The 19,069-nt window shown below is 46.9% G+C and overlaps 1 protein-coding gene across 2 annotated transcripts in view; it reads left to right on the top strand.

Moving 5' to 3' along the window:
• The window catches only part of Cyria (CYFIP related Rac1 interactor A), a 98,730-nt gene that overhangs the window by 299 nt on the left and 79,362 nt on the right, over positions 1-19,069 (top strand). The window lies entirely within an intron of this gene.

Genomic DNA, 19,069 nt, shown 5'->3' with positions numbered 1-19,069 from the left:
AGATATTTCTGTGCACGCTCTGCTCCCTGTCTTCAAGGGCTGTCCCCGATGTGTTCCTTTTCCAGATCACCCCCTTGGCCCGTCAGCCACTCCCACTCCCCCCCTCCCCAGGTATCTTCAGCTCCAAAGCCATTCTTCCAGGAGACCCCAATCTTCTGCCTCCCCATTCCCATCACCAGGGGCTCAGCTCTGCTCCTTATCACTCTCTACAGCCCCAGAGGAAGGGAAGAACCCCCCCTTCCCAGCCCCTGTACACCTGGACCCTTCTGCTGCCACCTGCCGCAGAGGTTCCAGCCAGTGTGCAAGCTGCTGTGCCTAGGACCCAACCTGCTTGCCATCTGTGCCCTCCCCCTTTCCTTCAGAACGCAGAACTCCAGGCTGGAAAAAGAGATTTTTCTGATCCTAAGCTCCGGGAACAATTTGACCCACTTCCCAAGAGGCTGTTCTCTCTCTGGCCAGTCACGCTTTTTGCTGGAGACACCTGTCTTGTCTGCCAGTTAAAGAACACCTCTATCAAAACGAGCCAGCCACTCCTGGGTCCTTCTCCAACCCGCTTAGACTTGCTGTCAGTGTCCCTAGATGCCAGGTCCAAGAGCTTTGTTATTTAAGGTTTCCAAAGCCATTTGCTCACCCACCCAGAATTCTGATACCCAGAGCTCCCCCAAGCACTATTGGGGATACAGGGCCCAGTACTGACAAAGCCACCTTTTTGGAGTCTGGGTCTGCCTGGTCTCCCCTCCCACGTCCTCCCCCCCCCCCCCCCCCCCCCCCGCTCCCTAGGGAACCCAGGGCAAGGTCATGGGACTGGAGTTCAAAGTCTTGGCTTCCCCCACAGCTTTTCAGCCCTCCCTCCTTTCCCTGTTAGAAACTTTCCCCACTGTCACTGGCCACCACCTTCTCTGGATGGGCCTGGCCATCTGCACAATGTTGTGTTCCCAGGGCACAGAGAGCTGGATTGGGACCGTACAGGGCTGGGACCTGGGCTGGGCAGCAAGAGGAGAGTGGCCACTGGCCAGGTCTGGGCTTGGAGGCCAGAGGTCCTAGGGTGGATCTTGCTGTCTCTCACATGGCTCCAAGTGGGGTTCTATGGCTTCTTTGCAGGGAAGAGAAGAGGCAGAGCAGCGGCTGTTTTTCCTGCGTGTTTCTGACTGTCTTGTGTTGCTATGGTGACAGTTTTGCCTCTCTTCCTCCCTCTGACTCTTCTGGGAGCTGGTTTTTATTGGTCTGTTGTCCTGTCTTTTATGGCTCTAATTTCTCCTTTCTACTTGCTCTGAAATAAACAGTCATAAACATGGGCACTGGGCCCTGCCTGGGGGCTGGCAGAATTTCACCTCCTGCTGCCCAGGCTCCTGTTATCCTGTGAGGGGAGAGTAGGGGAGCGAGGTGGGGTCAGATCTGCCCGCACTCCTTCCTGCTCTCAAGAGCATCCTGGGCTGGAGTGCACAGTGGGTAGCACACTGCCTGGGTGGTAATAATAGATCCCAAATGGTGCACAGTGGCTGGCAGCTCACTGATGTGCTTTCCATTCATCTTCAAAATAGTGCTGTTGGGGAGGGGCTATCCCCACTTTGCAGATGGGGAAACTAAGCTCAGATCAAGGGAAATTTTCCCTGTGGTCAACTAATGTTAGCAGAGTCAGCCCTCAACTTTTATTGAATGAAGGGAAAGTGAAACTGGTATGTGGATGTCCCTGGTTCCCACCCTGCTCGGTTCCCAGGTTCTGCTCCCAGGGCCTCAGCCCCCTAAACCCATGCTTCTAGAGGCTCATTGGTGAGTTCCTCCAGTCCAATTCCTTAGGTGAGATTCTGGTCCCCTGTGGAGGCATGCCACCAGGGAGCTGCCTGTCATGTCCTTTGTTTACCCTTGACCCCAACTTTTGGAAACCCAGGTTGAAGGCAGACTGCAGAGGGAAGCCACTTGTGACTTCCTGTTTTTTACTCAGCACTGAGAAGAATTCAGTTTGCTTCTACTCCCAGGGCCTCCATGCAACCGGATGAGTCAGGGACACAGAGCCAGCCCTGGGTGAGGGCTCTGAGCTCACCAGGGCCATAGGGTCACCCACTGTCCCCTGTCAATGACACTCCAGTGAAGCTGCCTCCTCCCTTCCTGGTTATTTTTCTCTCCATTGCACTCTCTTCTGTTCCACCCCTGTCCCTCTCCTTCTTTCTACCGACATGCTCCGGGCTTGGTAATCAAAGGCTGAAAATGTATTATGGCAGCTTGAAAATTAAAGGGGATCAGTAGCCTCATTGTCAAATGTTGGCCATGAGGAAGTCCGTTCACTCATATGGACCTCAGTTTCTAAAAGAGTTGAGAGCATCTTTCCTGCTGGCTGTTTGCTATGGGGGTGAAATGGAAGAGGCTACAGGGAGTGCTTTGGATGGTTGAAATGCTAAAGGACCCATAATGTCTGGTTCTGTTGGGAGAGCTCAGTGTTAAAGAGACCCCTGAACTATTGTCTGGAGGTCCATAACTGACTTAAAATAATTAAGCCATAAAACCTCAGAGTTAGAGGCATCCTCTGAAGTCATCTCTTCTGGCTTTGATATTCAATCCATACTTCATTTACACACCTCACATGTGTGGAGCTCCTACTCTGTCTAACAAATACTGGGGATTATAAATATGAACACCATTTCTGGTTTCAAAGAATATAGTTGGGTGTAAAAGATAGAACTGAAAAAGAAGTTCTTGCAATACAGTCAGAAAGGTGGCATGATAAGTGGAAGGATGATACTGGGCCCAATGATGGCCTCTTGACCAGGTCACCCCTTAGGGTTGAATTAGGTGGCCAGTGCTTTGTGAAGCATAGTAGTTCTACTGCCCACGTGGGAAACTTGGTCCAGCCCTCATGGCAGTGGGGTGATTGCTGGAGAGCCCCTCATTCAGCTCTGGTGAGCAGAGCAGGAGAGGAGCAGGTGGCAGGGAGCCAGTCCTGCCTGATTCTGGGTTTTCATTCATCCACTCCTAGTAGCCTCTGGTTCTACTTCAATGGAGCTGAATGAATTTCCTGTCAAGGCAACATGGTGATTGGAAAGAAAGAGGGTTTTGGAGTCAGACATGAGTGGAAACTCCCCTCCTGCTCTGTTCTGGCTGTGAGATCCTCAACAGGTACATCTAATCTCTTTGGACCTCAATGCTTGTATCTGTAAAATGGCAATAATTATACTTGCCTTTTCGAAATTAAATGTCATGTTAGTAGGGTCTGGCATGGTGCCCACCTCACAGTAGACTTGCTGTTTTTTAGTTCTATTGATTAGAAAAACATTCTCAGTTATTGACACCCTGGGTCCTCGTAGAACCCTGGTAGGAAGCTCTTTGGATGAATTCTGGCCTTTGGCGCTCCATTCATCATCTGGGAAGGTTACAAAGTGCTCATGCTCAGGCCACTACCACTACTGGTTAGTGGAGTCCTCTCTTACCAGATAAACAGTGTTTATTTTCACAATGAGGCAAAATCTCCAATACTTGTTTTCTCAGAGAGGAAGAAATTGGAAATGGCAGCAGACCCACTAAATTTCAGAAACCTGCTTTGTCTGTGAGCACAGTTTAAAATGAAGGCTTCATGTTTTTTTCATTATGGACATATTTAGCTTCACCACCTCCCCTTTTGAGTTAGCATATATGTGTATGCATTTTCCATAATCATCATTTTAATTCTGTGACATTAGTATCATTGTCCCCATTTTACAGTTAAAGAAACTGGGAAAAAGGTAAAAGTCACTTGCATGGCATCTGGCAGCTAGAAGTGGCAGGGCCAGAATTTAAAACTAGGTCCTGCTTGCTCTTTGTGCTGAAGTACACAGTCTTGTCATTTCCTTGGCTGGCATGTCAGTGACCTAAAATAATTGTGTTTGGAGAATGCAAGCGGATTTTAATAGGGGTGGAACTGGTCAGTGCTGTAACTCAGACTCATAGTAAATATTTAGAGACTTTATTAGGGTTTTGCTCTCAGCACAACATTAACGAGACTTTCTGCAGTCAGCTGAGGATTTATTCCTATAAGTGAATAGAAGAGGAGTTTGACATGTCTGCGTTAAGAGAAAACATTTGAGGATTCTAGAAGTAGTTTCCTTAGCACAAGAATGGATTGCTAGGTTGTCATTGAAATGACCTGAGCCTCTGGAGAGCCCAAGATTTTGTAATTGAACATTTGAATGGAAAGCTTGACAGGTGCTTCCCTGAGATACAGAGACAGGGGGAGACTCAACAAGGTTAGACCACGGGGGTGGTTGACTCTTCAAGTGCAAGGATGATGTGGGTTCATGTCTAGGAAGATTACAGATTTGCTCCCTAGCCTTTCTTGGATAATTTGGAGTCTAATTTCCTTGGTTTAAGAATCCTGTTGCCTTAACCAACCCAAGTGCTGAAAGGAGGCACCGTGTTTCCCAGCAGTGTGTTTACCAGGTTCAGCTCAGTGCAGCAGACAGATGTGTTTCTATTTGCAATTATCTCAGGGCCTGAGTCTGATGTCTGCTTATTTAATGACTTCACTTTCTAATAAAAATTCTGTATGGCATAGATAATTAGATTTTTAAAATGAAACTAGGGAAATAGAGTGCCCCAAAGAGTGTAATTGCAGTTTTATGATGGATCAAGCATGAAAATGGAATCAGTCATTCATATAACAAATGTGTATGGCGTGGCTCCTTGTCCTATGCCGCGCTAGAAGGTAAGCGTGCAGTGGTCAATGTGGCATTGCCCTGCTTGCCCTCAGGTGGCCCTCTCTCCATGGGGGACTCAGCAGAGGAAGGACATGCCCAAGTGGATCGTGGCCATCCTTTCTGGACTCGTCCTGTTGACATCAGCCTTGACTTTCATTTATCAGGATGCTCAATTAGGAAGTGGTTTCCTTTCTGGGAGGGAGACCAAGGTTTCTCTGCTTTTTTGCACAAAGTGCATAAAGCAGAAAAGCATGTATCATGGAGGGCTGATCATTTGGGCTCAGCTCTTAATTCTGTGCCTCATTTCCCAGGTAAGGGAAGGAAAGGCTTCTGTGCTCTGTTTCAGTGTTGGTAAAATGGGAAGGTTTGAGTCAATGAATTAAAAGGACCTTTCTACATCTAGCCTGATGATTTTAATAAGCTCTTGGGCTAATTTTTCTGAGTGACAGGTGAAGAAAGAAAATGTGGCAGCTTTCATAAGCATGGTTGTTGAGAGAGCTGGGGATGGGGAGAACCCCATGTGTTCTCACAGAATCCTCTCCAAGAGCAGAGGAACCTTGTTCTCCTTCCAGAAAGGGAACCACTTTCCGATTGAACATCCCAATAAATGATTACATCAAGGCTGATGCTAACAGGAAGAGTCCAGAAAGTATGCAGGAGCCCAGCAGAGGCACCAAGGTATTCCCATGTTCCAGAATCTTCACTCACATGAATAGGAAAGGGAGTCAACTGCACAGATGCCTCTCTGACTGTGATGTGCTCTTCTCTTGTAAATTAATGTCTTTTACAAAATTGTTTTGATGTTCTTGTGTTTTAAATAAAATATTCTTGTGTTTTAAATAAAATGCACAACCTGATCATGAAGATCAGTGACCAACACACCTATCAGAGCACTCTGCAAGTTCTTATTCCTACTAGCAACCAGATGCTGGCTAGCAGTGAGGAGCCCTGGTTCCAATCACCCAGTATAGAGAGGCAGCATACTGGGGTGGGGCACAGAGAGACAGAGAAGGCCCAGGATCTTATGCCCATGCTGCCTATTCACAAGCAGCTTGGCCTTTGGCTGGTGTCTCATCTTGATGAATGTCATGTCCCCTTTGGTAAAACATGGGCAGCAGTACCTACAGAACAATATAGGGTCTTGCCACCAGGATGATAGTAGCAAGCATTTAGTACCCACTTTTAGCCATCTTCTGAAGAGTGTTCAAAACAGATGTTATCCCCACTCTAAGGAAGATGCATGACATTGCCTCGCTACAAAGGCCCACCCGAGGTTGCAAGCTGGTGTCTGAAACCATGGTGTGCACCTTCACAGCCTGCTCCTCCACCAGCCACACTACAACAAAGGCCACATGTGCATGAGGAGCATGGGGTTCCAAGATGTGATGTGGTAAAATGCTCATCTCCAAGAGGTGGAAGTTCATGGTAGCCATAGTGCCTCCATGCCTTCAAATTGAAGTCAAATAAAATACGGCTTGAGTTTTAAGTGTTTCTCTGTGGCTGACTGGCATCCTTCAGGGTGTCCTTTGCTTGGGCCAGTTTGTCAGAAGATGCCATCCAGCTGTAAGGATCTGTGCCTGGAGTGCCTGAAGCATACGGCCTTGCTGAGCTGTGAATCCTCCCAGTTGAGGCAGGTGCTATATAACTTGTTTTTCAGATGCTTCCTGGGACAGCTTGTGATCATGGGATCACAAAACAGCTGTGTTCTCAGCTTACAGAATGACAGAGTGACATGTGGGTGAACCCCAGGGTGTAACCCCTTTGTTCTGTAGAAATTGAGGGTCATTGGATAGAAGGACGGATGGACAGATGTATAGATGGAAAGGCAAGGAGAGACAGGGGGAGGGAGGAAAGGAAGGAGAAAGAAGAAAGGGAAAGAGAGAAAGAAAGAAACAGATGAATGAAAGGGGTGGGGAGAGAATGAGAGAGAGACTGAGACCAGTGCCTTTTCCCAGGCTGGGGGCACGAACTTTCTACAGCTCTGAAATCCAGACACATGGCATGTGTACCTTGAAGTTGCTGAGCCACATGTTGTGCAGAGAGCAGACCTGGGATGCAATCTTGGCTCATTCTTTGGGCAAATTCCCTACATTTGCCAAGTTTTCCAATTTGTGGACTGATGTTTGTAATGTTTGTGTCTCAGGAATATTGTGAAGGATGAATGAATTAAATATTTATCAGCCTCCCCTTTTGCCTGACCTATGAATAAAATTTGTTTTAAAAGTTCTGGCCATGTCCTTTAGGTTCCTCTTTATTGCTCTGAGTGGGAAATGACTTGGAGCTTCTCCTTCTCCTTCCTCTGATAATGCTTTTCTGAATCACCTCAGGTAATGCCCCCCAAAGCCCATTTCTGCAGACTCCTGTCTCTAGCCTGGGGGTCTTCACTCAACACTTGCAATAAACCCCGCTGCAGTGTTCACTGGATTGTGACAAGGTTGGCTAAGAATCAAGCTCTGTATGTACCGTGTTAGTGATCTTCTGCTCCTTTATTTCTGAAATGTGTTTTTTTCTGAAGTATGGAGGTTTCAAATCTGGGCCCTTGAATCATGGGTTTTGGAAGCTGTTTTCTGACGCATACGTGTTCTCTTATTGTTACGTACAAAATCTCAAAAGCTCTGAAAACGAATTCTTTTCATCAGTCATTTGAAAGCAAAAGCTGGCTCCATCTTACGCGAGAGTATTTATAGCTCTTATTTAGCCCACTCAGGATGAATGAGTGTTTCGGCAGAAAGACAGTGTCCCAGACCCTCCTGGGGGTGAATGGAATACATGGCTGATGCATTCTGCCACCTCTTCAGAGTGTAAAGGATTCTGTATTCTGAAGCATTTTGGGACAAAGAGTTTTTTTAAAAAATTGATGCATCCATTGCAGAGTGCCTAAGGTGGTCCCAGTGCCCCTAGAGTTAGGGAGACAGAGGCAAGAATCTCACCTTTGGAGATTTAGAGTGTGATGACATGGTTCATATTGTGCTGATCAAAACCAAACATGGCCAGTTTTATATTTTATCAACTTAAACAATAATAAATGATCAAAATGACCATTCTTGACCCAAAACCAAAACAATAAGAATATGTTAAAACATGGGTTCCAAAGTTTCACCAGTACAGATATATATATATATATTTAAAGCTTCCTTAGAAGTAAAAATAAGCTGGGAATTTTTGATTGAGTGTGTGGCCTATAACCAAGTTTCACCGTTGGCCTTAGGGGAAGGTAGATGGGACTTTTTCATTCTGACTCATCATTTCAGCTTGTGAGGAGGAACCAGGGCGTGAAGAGCAAGCATGGGGAAGTGAGGAGCCCCAGGTCCCAGAGGGGTGCGAGAAGGCCTTGGCTCTTGGGTCTGCTTCTGTTGAGTGGTCTTGGGTTGCCACTTCTCTTTCCCCTGGGAACTGAGTTTCTAAGCAGATGACCTCTCCTTCTCTCTCTGAGAGTCTAGAGTGGAGGCCAGGGGGAGAGGGGACCGGGAGCACGGAGCTGCCTGCTCCGTCCCAGGCAGACTACTGCAGGGGGCTGAGGAGAGGCTCCAGGGCTCGGCCCTGGTTTCCGCCAGGCTCTTTGTTTCTTTCATGAGATTGATCTCTCATTGCCTTTGGCTGTGTGTGTCTGATGGCACCTCTGCTGCCATTCATATTTCTGAGGCCAGCAAGGGCCTGTTGGCCACTGGACCAAGCAGGAAGATGACCATAGCCGTGAAGGTAATGGCCGTCACCAGTGGTTGCCCTGTGTTCTGGGCCTATAATTAAGGCTATGGCTAAGCACTGCTCAGGGGATCAGAGGAGTGTCAGAGTTCCTTATTGGAGAACACAGGACCAGTTCAACATCTGCCCAAGGAAATGGAGGCATGTGCTGTTCTGGTCTGTGGCTGTATGGCATTGAACCATGGAGAATTTAAGAGACTGGAGAACAAACGGTGGACAACCTCCATCCCCTCCCATTCCCCTTTAATTCCTTTGCCTTTTGAGTTTATGCTACGTAACACGTAACTCTGTCTTTCGCCCTGTTGAAAGCTTAACTTTCCTCCAGAATTTGATGAGGTTTGACAAGTCAGTGGCCCTGCATGTCTCTGAGGTTCCACCCTGCTTCTCTGGAAGGTTCTCCCCATCAGCAACTAGAACAGGAACCAGGGGTCTGACCACAGAGGGTGATTTCCACGTTGGAAATGACAGGGGAGTGCAGCATCTTTAAGGCCTTCCGTTTGCGCAGACAGCTGAAGCCACTGAGGCGTTAAATATGTCACATCAGGGCATAAGGAGATGAAGATTGCTTTGGGGTGGCCCTCATCAATTGGAGAGGCCTAGTGTATGAGTGTGAGTGTGCTTGTACGGTGGGTGATGTAGTATGGGGTGTGTGTGTGCATGGTTTGACTGTGTGTGTTGAGTGGGTGTGAGTGTGAATGTGTGGCAGGTGTGGGGTGTGTGAGAGATTGTATGGATGTGTTGTGTGGGGCAGGGGTGAGCGTGTGTGTGGTTTGAGATTGTGTGACTCTGCTGTGGGTGTATGTGAGCCAGCATGCTGTTGAGTGTGGGTGGTGTGTGAGTGCGTGTGCATGAGTGTGAGCATGTGTATGGGTGTGCTGTGGGCATGAGCGTGTTGGGTTGGAGGTCCTTCCAGAGGGAGTTTCTCAAGCAAGGCCCTGAAGGGTGCTGTCTGCACCAGGCTCTGGCTCAGGCCAGCCCCTGGCCAGTGTGGCTCCTGAACACAGCCGACTTCTCAAGTGCTCCTGCAGGTTGAGGCTGAGGGATCCATGACCATGGAGAGATCAATTAAGTGTCAGGAAGCAACTAAATTACGCTCGTTAGGAAGAAATTTCGGATTCTTCTGCTTCAGAAACATGGAACCCTATAAACTCTTTTCTAGATGTATTAAAAATAACTCAGATCACTTGATATGCTGCTTTAAAAGTAAAAGTAGATGAAAGAAAAATCTCACACAAGTTTTCAAAAAATAAGGGACAAAAATATATTCAGTTTTATTTAATATCGTCAGCTGCAGGGAGGTAGGAAAAGATAAAGAAAGAGAAAAAGAAACGGAGAAAGGGAAACTCAGAGGGAGAAAGTGTTGAGTTGCCTCAGCCCCTGGGACCAGGACACGCCTGATCTGCTGTGCCTACGTCCCTGCCAATCTTCTCAGACATGGGGCTTAGCAGAGTAGGGGAACTGGACGGGGGGAAAGGAGCAGAGCAGGATTACCGTAGCTGTACAGCTTTGCTTCCTGGGCTGGTGATGATTAGGAAGACCCCACGGGTGGAGGAGAGAGCACTGTCCAGTGTGGGTGGAGGCACTGAGACTGGATCTGTGTTTACGCCCCTCGCTGAGCCTCAGTTCCTCTGTCTCTATGAGCGGGTAGACAAGGTGCCCTCTAAAGCTAGGCCAGAGGCTCTCTTGTAGTGTGGTGGCCGCAATGACCGTAACCAGGAGTCCTCTTCCCCATGAGTACAGATTGAGGTTTCCACATGCCCCCCTCGTGTCCCCCTTAAATCTGCCATGTGCCAGAGGCCCTGTAACCCCTGTTCCCTCTCTACTGTATACTCTGCTACTCACTGGTAAGGTAGAGGGTTGTGTAAGTTTATCTGTTAAACCTCAGATTCAGGAAATAGTTTGAGTGGCTTATATAAACTAAAATAGCTACAGTGTGCTTGTTATTTTGTGGCTTATGCACATAGTTTTTTTTTTTTCTTTCTAACCAACGATTTACAGGTTACTCAGACCCAATGTGGCCCCTAATTTTTCAAAGTATTCTCAAATTTTCAATTACATTAATAAAAATGAATCATGGAATTCAGAATGCAGTTAACACCCGTTGACACTATATTGCCAGTGTTTTTGTAGACATTTCTGCACCCACAGACCACCTTGCAAGGCACATATTTTTATTCCTTTTCTGAAGATAAAGACGTTGATGCTAAGAACATTTTTTTAAATTTTTCCTTAAGACATGGCAGTGAACACAGAGCACCAGGGTTTGGGTGAAGTCCTCCACGCTCCTGTACCATACAGCTCACGCTGCTTCTAGGACATACCTTTTTTTAGGTAATAAAATCCTTTCTGCCATGAGTCCCTTGAGCCTCAGAAAAACCATCAGATCGGTTCCTTTGCCTTTTTCCAGCATGGAGTTGCAGGACTCTCCCCGCCTAGATGTAAGCTTTGTGCAAGTAACGTCTGTTTCCATCTAATGAACTCTTGCTGCGTGTTTCGGAAGTGCCAGACACTGTTCTGGAAACTTTCCCATGTATCGATTAATGGGAGAAGATGTGGCCTTCATGACACAGAGAGCAAAACCAGGACTCAGAGCCATGGAATCCTTCACTCAAAGGCAGATCGAATGCCAGGCGCTGGGTTTGCTTTGTGAATGAACAATTCAGAGAGCACAGTTCCGCAGGGTGCTTGGGATTTTGCCTTGGCCTGGAACTGAGGCGCCCTTGTCAACACAAGATCTAGTCTCACTGGCCCACCAGCGCCCCCCTCGCTGTGCTGGGCTTCCCAGTTTCTGTCGGCTGCTCAGGAGTCAAGCCCAAGGTTGTGGAGCATGACAGGCTTCCCCTGTCTTTCCCCAGGATGCATCAGCCTGCACCATTGGTAGCTCACTTTTATTGGCTCAAACTCTCTTTTGTTTGGTTTCATAGCTTATCATAGATTTGCAAATATTATACATTAGCTTCCTATTACAGAAGAGAAAATGGTAATGTTATTTATCCAAAACCACACACGAGCTGCATCCTCTTTTTAAAATGCTCTTTCTTTACTGAGACAGATTTCTCAGATTCGCTCCAGAGTTCCCTTCTCCTGGAAACCTTCCCCAGCAGGTCACCAAATTCATCCATCCATCCAAGTACTCATTCAACACATAGTTATTGAGTACCCACAATGAGTCAGGTCCTTCCCTGGCCCCCTGGAGCTGATAGGAAAATATGGACCATAAATGTATAAACAAGCCAAATGAGTATTATGTTTGATGATGATAAGTTTCAAAGCAGAGCTGGGTGTCGAGGTGAGGAGGAGTAAAGGTGGAGAGTGGGGAAGGGATGCTCTTTTAAGCAAGGTGGCCTGGGAGGCCTCAGGGGCAGGTGGTATTGAGTAGAGACCTGAAGGAAGTAAGAGAATGAACTTTGTGGACAATCAGGGGAAACTGTGTTCAGCAGAGCCTCAGCCAGTGCCAAGCCAGGAGTGGAGGTTGCTTGGCCTGTCGAGAGGACGGCAAGGAGGCCTGGGGCTATAGCTGAGTGGCCAAGTGGCCAGTGGTAGGTGGAGGGGGCTGTGTTTCCTGCTGCTCTCTCTGACCAAGAGCCTTTACTTTATGTTTCCTGTCTCTGGTTCGCTGCCTGTCGCACACTAGCTTAAGCACCCAGACAGCAGGCCTGGGCTTGTCCTTAATTGTCACAACCCCAGCACATAGCTCAAGGCCTGCGATAGAGAGAGAGCTCAGCTCTTATTAATGCCTCTACTCTTTTTTTTTTTTTCTTTCCCTTTTAAAGGCTACAAGTCCTAGTTAAATTTGAAACCTGGGAATTTTGAAAGAATGTGGGCTCTAAGCCCCACTCAGCCAGTTCCCTGGGGGACAGCCGCCAGACAGGTAGAATAGTGAAGGAGAGGATAGGAAGGAGGAATAAAGGGCATGGTGAGGAGAGGGTTAACTGGAGAAAGAGGACATCTCCAGAAGCCCCAGGGATGAACAGCTGCTGGGGACTTGTGTTTATAAAGAGTGACCGCAGGCTGGAACCAGGAGGCTCTGCAGAAACCCTAAAGCGTGTCGGGATTTCAGCCAGGACTTGCCACTCACCACGCTGTGACTCAGAGGGGAGCAGGGGGAGCCCACAGGACCTGGAAGGCCTTGTCTCTGGAGACCTTTCCAGAAAGAAAAACTCCTGGTCCCCTGGCAGGGCCCTTCCCCTTGCAGACAGAGCACGAGTCTCTGAGAGGCTTCAGCTTCTTCTCAGGCAGGAAGTACCAGGGAATGCAGAGGGCTAAAGAGGGGGAGAGAGGAACTCCAGGCTCAGGAGCCTCTAGGAGGCCTGCTCCACTCCACATCCCTTCCCGTCGGAATCACGCGTCCTTCAGCAAAGGGGCTTCTAGCAACGTGCAGCAACTTAGAGCAGCTTGAGGGGTAGTGTGGGTGAAGATTGGAGCTAGAGGACATCCTGAAGCCCGAAGTCTGTAGGGAGCCATTAGGGCCTCTTCATGAGGGAGGGATGAACCAACTGGACTTCTGGTCGGAGGGTGCATACCCAGCAGGGCATGCCAGTTACAAAACAGAGCAGCTGGGAGCAAAGTTATTCTCTTTCAGCTGATGGTTTGTCTCCCCCCCCCCAACCCCCAAGTCAACAGCTGTTTTGAGAACTGAACAGTCCGTGCACAGGCACCACTGGGTGCTCGGGTCAGATCAACTTTAACCTCTTGGGGCCTTCATGATGGTGGGCCCAAAGCACCTGTGAGAAGATCACTTGAATTTCCCAGGTTTAAATGCATGCTCAAGTTTTTAAAATGGTGATATTCATAGTACCACCACCGCCCTCAGGCCCCTGATGTTGGAGGAAAGGAGCAGCCATTCTAGGCCGGGACCCAGAGCCTCTCTTCCTCTCCTGATCCTCCAGGGGAGCTCATCTTCCCTCCCTCCCAGGAATATTGTGAAATAACAAGCTTGGAAACAAGCGAAAAGCTCTGTACAGATTACAGGGTGTGAATCGCATGCCGGTTAGGGACCTCTGTTCACACATGATACCTGGTGAGAGGTTTGGGATAAAGTCTGACATTTCTTCACAACTCGGTTTTTATCAGCTTTCTTTGCTCCTCCTGATGTGTCCACAGCTGCCTGTTTGGGCTTTCATTGGGCTTCCAGAATTACTTTCCTGATTTATATTCGTGTAATATTTGTGCTTCAGTGCCGTTCTTTAAAGCACACACATGCATGTTTTCCTGCTGACTAGGGGCAATTGTTTATTGAATTAATATTACTGTAGTGAAGGAAGCCCAGAGGGGTCCTGGTGCTATATGGAAAAGACATCTGTAGGCAGAAAGGGGAGGGAGGTGTCAGGAGCAGCCTAGCTGGGTCCACAGAGGTGTGAATTGTCATGGGAAGCCACACGCAGGGTGCCAACTCTCTCAGACCCCCCAGAAATAGCTGTCAGAACTGAACTTCCTGGCAAATAACTCCGCTGCTGCGGAACCCTTCCACATCGACCAGCAGGCTGGGGCGGGTGGAATCCGTCCAAAGTGTGTCTGAATTAGTGATCAAGGTGACTCGTCCTATTAAAGTGAAAGTAAAAAGGAAAATAAAGGAAAAGAACACTTGAAAAGAAAGCAACAGGAAGAAGTCAGTTGCTTTAGTCACCCAGTCCCATCATCCGGGAGCGTCTGTCCTGGATGCCTGCCCCTTTCCCTAGGCCTAAGGTCAGGGGCTCTTGATGTTTGTTTCCTGGTGAAATCACACACCTGATTGTTGCCTTTCCTGGCGCTGCCTCCAGGCATGTGACGGGCACCTGGAGTGCTAGGGGGCTCTTCTCTTGAGCTCAGGCAACCTTCTCGTGGCCAGGGAGGAACAGCCACCCTTCTTGGAGCTGCTCAGTCTTGGGAGAGTCTCTGAGGCTGCCAGCTTGTAAGTTTAGTGGGGACAGAAGCTCTGTCCTCTGATTCTGTGCAGCTTTTGTTGCCTGTAGGTCTTTCGCTCCATTGTCCTTGATATCAGGAACTGATCCTGAGACCAATGAAACCTTTATAATTGCTAGTGATTTAACTGATCTGCAGTTTGCAGAAGAGATTTCTCCATGAAAGGTGAGCCAGGCCTGCTTTTCTTTGCAGTAGGCTGTAATAAATACATGGTTTTGTTCCTGTTGCTTTCATCTTTGCTGTTTGATTCTGCACTGTGGCTTGCCCACTGTGTGGTCCTAGGAACCTTATCTACACAGGGACATAGTTTCTTCTCATACATAATACCTAAGCATAGAAAACCACTTAACTTGGGAAGATGTGGTGTATCAGTCAGTTTTGCTGCAATAACAAGTAAGTCTTCCAACCTCAATGGTTGGGAGTAACAAGCATTTTGTTTACATCACATGTAAAGTGTTGTAGGGGAACTCTTGACCTTGTCCACATGTCTTCTTATTCTGAGACCTGAGCTGAAGGAGCTGTTGCTTCTTGGATTGTGTTGTGTTCATGATGGTAAAAAGAGTGAGCAAGGTGGCAGAAAATCAAGAGGAAGTGCCTTTCAAAGCTTCTTCTGGGAAGTGGCATTCTTTATTCTGCTCACATTCTGTTTTTTAAACATGTCAATTGTCCAAGTCATCTTCTACAAATTGCATCCCCTTCCATGGAAGAGGAGGTGTACATGCAGGTTACACAGCAACTCTTCAAGCCCTATAATCTTTTGCAGTTGGGAAAAGAATACAGTCTAATCCACAAACTGGCAACTTACTGAAGAAGATGTGAACATTGTGTTCTTAGTAAGATAACATTTGATGGCATCCTGGGAATGGAGCTTACTGCAGGTGTGGATATTTTAGTGGAAGCTGTCACATTAGAAAGTAGCAGCTCCGTGATGGAAGAAATTTTGTACCATTTACTCCTGGATCTTAGGGGTAAAACTCAGCACTCTGCCTGGCAAACAATAGGTAATTAATACACACTAGTTGTCTTAAAAAGATATATGAGATCATAGCTGCTCCAATACTCTGGGAACCCAAGAAAGTCAAATAGAGTCAGCCCTTACCATAGATCCTACCAAATGCAGATGGAAGATAGTGGAAAAAACTGGGCATGGTGGCCCACACCTGTAATCCCAGTGGCTTGGGAGGCTGAGGCAGGAGGATCAAAAGTTCAAAGCCAGACTTAGAAACTTAGCAAAGCCTAAGCAACTTATTGAGACCCTGTCTCAAAATAAAACATAAAAAGGGCTAGGGATGTGGCTCAGTGGTTAAGTGTCCCTGCGTTCAATCCCTGGTACAAAAAAAAAGTATATGCTGGGAAAACTGTTATACTGCTACTGTCTTCACTTTGCTAGCACTACTGTGTTAGGTCCATGGTGGGTGCAGCTGCATTGGACATGTATGGACATTTTCTTTATCAGTATTCCCTGAACAATACACTGTAACAACTATGCACATGGCCTTCATGTATTATCAGGAATCTAGAGATGATTTAAAGTAATAGGGAAGTATGCATAGGCTTTTGCACATACTAAGCCATTTTGCAGAAGGGATTTGAGCATCTGTGGTGTCTGTGGGGGAGGGGAGTTCTGGATCCAATCCCTAGAGGATATTGAGGCATGACTGTATAATTAAAGTCTCTGCAGTCTATTTAAGATTAGAAAATTTGGCAAAAGCATAATTTCAACTGTGCTCTAGAGTGATACATGGGTTTATCAATTTATTTCTTAAATTTATGGTGATCGCATCTCTGAAGCCCTTTCTCCCCCTTCTGCTGAAACTCGTGTCCTGTATCAAAGAGCTCTTGTGGTGCAAACTTAACTCAAGGTCCCCAGCCTTGTTGATGAGCGATGTCCTTGACAGGGACGGTAATCACACAGGACTTTTTGACCATTGTTGTGTCTTTCTTTGGGGCTGTTCAGAATTCTTACACCTCACCATATCTTGTTTAATTGTGGTTGATCCTTACCCTGCCTTTCTGGGAAGCAATAGTGACTCTTTAGTTCAGAGAAAGAAACGAAGGCAGAGAGATGCGAGAGCAGGAGCCAAGCTGGTGCAGTGGGTGTGGCAGAGTCTCTCCTCGCGGTGGAGCGTCTCCCAGACAGATAAGGCCACCGAGTGCTCTATCACTGTCTGTCTCTCTCTAAGACCTTGACTGATAGTGTCCTCAAAGGCCAGTGTGAACTTGAAAATAGTAAAATCTTGTTCTGCTTTTTATGCTGTAATTGCGATTATAGCATATTGCATTGAAATAAGTTCATCCCGAGGGTCCAGACATTTCAAAATCCATTTCAACCCCTAAACCTTTTCTTACCAGGATTAACAAGTTTGAGCAAGACAGAAGAGCTCATTCAAAATGTTGTGTTTCATAAATAAATAAATGAATCAAATAAAACGGTGTATTTTAGTAATAAGTAGACAAATATAGGCTTTATTTATGTGTTAACCATTTCCCCTTCTGTTAGCGTTAGTGGTAAGCACTCTATACAGCTCTGAGGACATGAAGACAGATTTTTGAGTTTGTTACCCACCCACACTGCCTCCCTTGATCGTCATAACTATCCTGGGAATCATATCTCACTGTTTATCCCATTTTTATGGAAGAGGAGCTGTGGCTGGAGGCAAAGACATTTGGCTCAGATCACACTACCAGCAAATGGAGGGTTCAGGGGAACCCTGAGTGCTGAGTGTGTCCAAACCAGTGCGTGTGCTCCATCCAGCCTTGCATAGGGTAGCGGTCGGTGGCATAATGATCTTGGCCTTGCATAGGTGGTCAGTGGCATGATGGCGAGCAATCTTCCAAGGGCACTTTCATTTCCCCAGCTGCCTCTGCCAGAGTGGATAAGGGTCAGTGTTTATGAACACCTTTATAATGTGGCTCCAGGAGATTGTGTCAGAAGGCTCCTGTGGTCAGGAGAGGTTCCTGGACCCGTTTCAACCATAAAGTGCTGTATGGAGAACAGGGACAACTCAGGGCTCCTCCCACTTGGCCCCCCAGTAGGTGAGTTCTTCCTACCTATGCTGTCATTAGCTTCTACCTGAGACTGAATGTCCACCCCTTGACACTTCTGAGAATTTGAAGGGACTGGGACATCTGGGTCTGGTTTGTTCGTTCATTTTCTCAATTGAAAAATATTTATTGTATACCTACTGTTCTCCTGGCACTGAACAAAACAAGGCTCCTGCTTTTCTGTATGTGTGCCTAGGTATCCAGCCACTACCTACTTATGCATATATACATATCATTTATATGTTGTGTTGGGCAGTGTGGTGTCTGGAGCTCAGAATATATTGAGAAGACATAATGCTGTGCAACGAGGTAGGAGTGACCTGTTGGCTCAGAGAAGGCAGTCTGATGACCAGGCACCCAAAAAAGTTGGGGTGCTAATATCTGAAGGAAAAGTGTTGATTGTCCAAGGCAAAAGGGAAGAAAGTGGGAGGGCCCCAGAGATTGTGTTCTTTGCTAATTCAAAATTTTACAGAAGAGGGCAGTGTGTTTGGGGAGGAGGGTGGATGGGACCTGATAGGCTTTGTAGGACAGGTATTAAAAAGAGAGAAAAAACAACATGAGGACATAGAGTGTGCTGAATTTGGTCTGGGTATAATCTTTCTAATAAGTTGACCAGGGTATCTGGTACAGTTGGTAGAGGTAAGAAAGCAGAGCTTGTGTACCTTTCTGTGACCAGATAGCTCATAAATGGCAAAATCATGACTTAGACAGTCTTTTGGATTTCAGAGCTTACTCAAGACCTGCATCAAACTTAGACATTTGTTGATTATGTAATATCTGAATACATTTGCTCATTTCTCTGTTTTGTAGCAACTGATATGATACAAGGAAATGAAATTTCCAGTTGCTAATTTGCATTAACCCAACTGATAATTGTATTTGGAAGGAGGAATGTACCAGATGCGGTTGTGACATTTGAACATTAACACATCTCCTATTATCTGGTATGTATTACTCTGGGATCTTCAGAGAAATAAAACCAATAAGAGATATATGTAGACATAGATACATATAAAGAGATTAATTTAAGGAATTAATTCACATGGTTACGGAAGCTCAGAAGTTACAAGATCTGCAGTTGGCAAGCTGGAGACCCAGGAGGGCTAATGATACGTGGAGTTAGCCTGGGTCTGAAGGGCTGAGAATCAGGAGAGCCGATAGTGTGAGTTCCAGTGCTAGTACAAGTTCAAAGGCAGAAGGCCCAGGTCCTAGCTGAAAGATAGGCAGGTGCAGAGAGCGAATTCTCCCTTGCTCAGCATTTTGTTCTATTCAGACCTTCAGCCAATTGGATGAGACCCACCCACTTTGAGGGGTACCATCTGCTTTCCTCCGTCCACCAGTTGAGGTGTTGATCTCATCTACCAACACCTTCTGTCACCACAGAACAAGGTTTACCCCACATCTGGACACCTGAGGGCCCAGTCTAGTTGATGCACAAAATGAACCATCACAGAGAGCATTTGAACAAATGTGATAGAATGAAAGACAATGGAAAGTCACAGCAGCAGGCTCTGACACGCCCCAAGCACAGGATGGCTTCATGGCCCATCACGCCTGCACTGGCCAGCATCTGTTGATTCCTGAGATTCTTGCATTGGTCAGTTGGAGCCCTCTCCATTTTCAGGGCAACACTTAGCTGAAGCCAAGACCTCTGGTTTCAAATGCCACACCTTGCACAAGCCCAGGATACTCCCTCACTTATTTAGCAAATGTTGGTGGAGTAAATATACAAGCTAAGAATAGGTGAGTTGATGCAA

The sequence above is a fragment of the Marmota flaviventris genome, chromosome 14 (assembly GCF_047511675.1).
Source record: "Marmota flaviventris isolate mMarFla1 chromosome 14, mMarFla1.hap1, whole genome shotgun sequence".
Classification (NCBI taxonomy): domain Eukaryota; kingdom Metazoa; phylum Chordata; class Mammalia; order Rodentia; family Sciuridae; genus Marmota; species Marmota flaviventris.
Note: the sequence above shows the minus strand (reverse complement) of the source record. Positions and strands in the feature narration are given on the sequence as shown.